Raw genomic sequence first — 4,435 nt, 5'->3', positions numbered from 1 at the left:
CCGGCCCAACCTCCCCAATTCAAGGCAAGGAAATCGAACCGTGCGAAAAGCGAAATTCGTGTCCCTGGCAGTCTCCCCCTCCTTCCCCTCGGCTGTGTGTCAAAGCTGAAAGGGATGTTAGTGATCATCTGACTCAGAGCTGTATAGGTATTTAGTTTTTCTCATAGTCACATCAAAAGGGCAAAAAGAACCAGGTGACATTAATGTTAATGACTTATTTTACCCAATATATGCAAAATATTTCAAAATATACTCAATATCATCCGTAAAATGTTTTGCATCTTTTTTAACCTTTGAAATCTGCTGTGTGTTTTATACGTACTGGCCACAGTCCATAGTCAAATGGGACAGCGAGGTGGAGACTCCCCTCTCACTTTATGAGGAGAAACAGGCCAGCGAAGTGAGTGATGTGAGCCAGGACTGAGCTGGGTCCTCGGATTCCCAGCTATGGGGACTAGTCTATTAGCTTTTTGACGTTTTTAAGATGAAACTGGAAAGTTTCCCAACATCTTACACATTAAAAGTTATATAAAATTATCTTTTTTTGGCTTTTTTTTAAAGCCATCATTTAATGAAGTAGCTTAGGATATGATAGGCCCCAAATAGGTATTCTTCTATTTTCTAGCTGAGAAAAATAGGCATAGAATGTTTGTGTACATTATTCAAAATCACATGCTCTGTCCATCACTGTCAAGCAGACTGGCATGTAATTCAATAAATTAACTCTATGCCAGGCTGAGCTTGACATTAGACATAACGATGTGCAAGGCCCAGTTCTTCATATGGGAGAACACCCCGTGGACCTGAGTATGTAATCTTCTATGACATTTTCGACCCCTGAATGTAATTTCTTTAAACGCCTAAACAGGGATTATGATTCCTACATGCCTGGTGACACCCAGAGATCTTAACAAGGAGTTCCCCTGCACATGTTTGTAAAATGAATGAATATTTTTCATGTGGCCACAGCATCAATATCTGAAGATTAGGCCATCAAAGTGAGAGACACAATATGAAAGAGGAAGCTACATGAATAAAGACTAAAATGCAGAAGGAAGCGATCTGAACATGAATCAGCTCTGGATTTCACCCTGATGCAATAGCCTGTAATTTGGAAGAGTTAAAAGTGTCATTGTTCTCAGGATGGAAACTCTATTCCATAAGACTCAAACTCTTTCCCAGAGCAAATTTCCAGCAAACTTACAAACAATCACCATATAAGACAACTTTTTTACTTTATTGTCCTTTTTTTTTAGCTTCATTGAGATATAATTGACAAATGAAACTCTATTCCATAAGACTCAAACTCTTTCCCAGAACAAATTTCCAGCAAACTTACAAACAATCAACATATAAGACAACTTTTTGCCGAAACCGGTTTGGCTCAGTGGATAGAGCATCGGCCTGCGGACTGAAAGGTCCCAGGTTCGATTCCGGTCAAGGGCATGTACCTGGGTTGCGGGCACATCCCCAGTGGGAGATGTGCGGGAGGGGGCTGATCCATGTTTCGCTCTCATTGATGTTTCTGACTCTATTCCTCTCCCTTCCTCTCTGTAAAAAATCAATAAAATATATTTTTTTAAAAAAAGACAACTTTTTTACTTTATTGTCCTTTTTTTTAGCTTCATTGAGATATAATTGACAAAATTGTAAGTTATTTAAATGTACATTGTGGTGATTTAATATACATAGACATTGTGAAAGGATTCCCCCCATAGAGTTACTTAACACAGCCATTATCCCATATCATTAGTGATACGATGTAGTATTTGTCTTTCTCTGTCTGGCTTATTTCACTTAGCATGTTGCTCTCAAGTTCTACCCATTGTTGTAGCAAATGGTTGTAGCAGGATTTCCTTCTTTCTTGTGGCTGAATAATAGTCCATTGTATATGTATGCCACAGCTTCTTTATCCATTTATCCATTGCCAGACTTGGGTTGTTGCCAAACTTTGGCAATTGTGAATAATGTTGCAATGAACATGGGAGTGCAGATATGTCTTCGGGATCATGCTTTCGTTTTCTTTGGATATATACCAGAAGTGGGATGGCTGGATCTTACTTTATTTTCTTGGTAATTATAATTTTTCCTTCCTGATTTATGAAATATTTTAGAAGGTGTAAAATACAGTTTATACACGCTGTATAACTATCACTGACATTTCCTTGAGAATCCTTCAAGTTGGACCTTTGTGTGAGCTTACTTCAACTGTGCCTGCTCTGGCAACCACCTCGTCTTGCCTCTGTTCTGTAGTCCATTAAATAACTGATTAGTCATTCAAAAACTAATTAAGGAGTACCCACAGGGTACATAGTTCAACCTTCTATTTCTCTAAGTCCAGCCTCCCATCTATTATAACTTTGCTAAACATTAAATCTTTCAGAGATGAACAAGGCTACACCTTGTTATTATTCTAATACTCGTCATTACAACAATAACATGACTTAGATTTAATGTACACAGCATTTCTTGATGGAATTATGATTACTGTGCAAATATCAGCTTTTTTTTTTTAATGACCAAAGCCGGAAATAGCTTGATATGAGACATGAAGATTTCCGTGGGAAGCTTTCCAGTACCTAAACATTTTCTGGCATTGAATAGACTGGACAGAAATAATTTAAAGAAAAAATGTTGGTCAAAGAAAAGGAATATTATGACACACAAGGAAGAAAGGCTAAATAGAAATCTGAAAGTTTGGTGCTGATATTTGATTAAATCTACTTATTTAATAGTTATTCAATACAAATACACACATGGTACATTGCTATACTTTTCTCTCAAGATACTTGAGATCATCTGAGTTGGGGAGATATGCCACCTAAGCTCTATCTTCACCATCTTTATTTACAGAATGCTCCTGAAAAGGCAAGCTATCTATAGTAACTGACTTCATTTCTTGACTTCCCATTCACACCTTAATCCACTGTGCAATCTGGTTTCCTACTCCACCCTCCTGCAAATGCTCCTTACCTGACCAAGTCTAATGACCATATGCATGACATCATGAAATTTCTGCTGCACTTTGACAAGCTGATTCCTCCCTCCTTTAGTTAAATTTCCTATGTATTAAATACTCCAGATTCTCCTTGTATTTCTCACTGGTATTATTTCACTCTCTCTTTCACGAGCTTTCCCCAGCCCACCTCTAAGGAGTCTATCCTTTGTTCAGTGCTCTTCTTTATCTATATTCTCCCCTGGAGAAACTTGCCCAACCTCATGATTTTAAATACCTCCTCTATGCTGATGACTCCCAAATCATTTTCCAGTTCAGATAGCTCCCTTGAGCTTCAAAATCCAACTGCCTATTGGACACACCCATCTGGTTTTCTCAGAAATGTTTGGTCACACCACCATCCATATCTAGACACCAAGAAGAGAAAGCCATCTTCAGTTTCTCCCTCTCTTTCACCTCTCATGACCTGTTGATAAAGCAAGTTCTGCCAGTTCTGTCTTTTATTTATCCCTTCCTTTTCATCTTTATGATCAACCACTTAGTTTTACCCCTTATTGTCACTCACCTGATTATCACATTTCCTTAACTGATCATCCACCCTCTAGGTATGGACCCCTCAAAAAACTGCCTCCACACTAGCCTGTCTTCTCAAAATTGCAAATCTGACTGAGCCCCACTGCTGTTAAAATCCTCAATACTCATGATGGCCTAAGGAATAAAATCTAAGATTCTCAGTATGACATTCAAGGTTCCCATGATCTGGCCCCACCTACTTCCAGCTTCCTCTCTGACCACAAGTCAGTGAACTGTTAACAATTTCCCATATGGACCTTGCTTCCAGCCTCCACATCCTTGCTCAGCCTGTTTCCTCTCCTGAGATGTTTTCTCCCCTGTCCTACACCGCCCATCACCTTCACTTCACTTGGCTCCCTCCCCAACCCCTCCTCTGGTTAGATTAGGTTCCTCCTCTTTGGTTCCATGAGGCCACATAATTGTGCTTACCACACGGAATGAGCTCTATGTTTATGTTTAGGTTTCTTCCATTCAACAGATGGGTTTGGGAACCTGCCTTGGTAGTCTCAGGTTCCCCAGCACTGAGTGTTATGTATGTGCTTCACAAGATGACTTCTGAATGAATTAATGGATGTACAAATAAATTAGCTAACTAACAAACCTGAAGAGATAATAACAGCATGAGATGTCACAGGGCAATGTGTGATTATGATTCAAACTCTAAAAGCTTAGAGGCAAAGCCATCATATTGGGCAGGAGTAATTGTGGATGGGGGAAAGGACACAATAGAATTGACAAGAGAAAATTCACAAAAGGTATGGATGTTGGAAAGCTGATGAGAAAATAAGGGATCTACTACCACTTGATTCATTTAAAAAAAAATAAAAGAAAGTTATCTGAAATTCATTTAGAAAGTATTTTAAGATCAGGATTATTTAGTTAAGAAACAAGAGTGGCTACAAACCC

The sequence above is a fragment of the Myotis brandtii genome, unplaced genomic scaffold (genome assembly GCF_000412655.1).
Source record: "Myotis brandtii unplaced genomic scaffold, ASM41265v1 scaffold253, whole genome shotgun sequence".
Classification (NCBI taxonomy): Eukaryota; Metazoa; Chordata; class Mammalia; order Chiroptera; family Vespertilionidae; genus Myotis; species Myotis brandtii.
The sequence above is the reverse complement of the archived record's forward strand: the minus strand, read 5'-3'. Positions refer to the sequence as shown.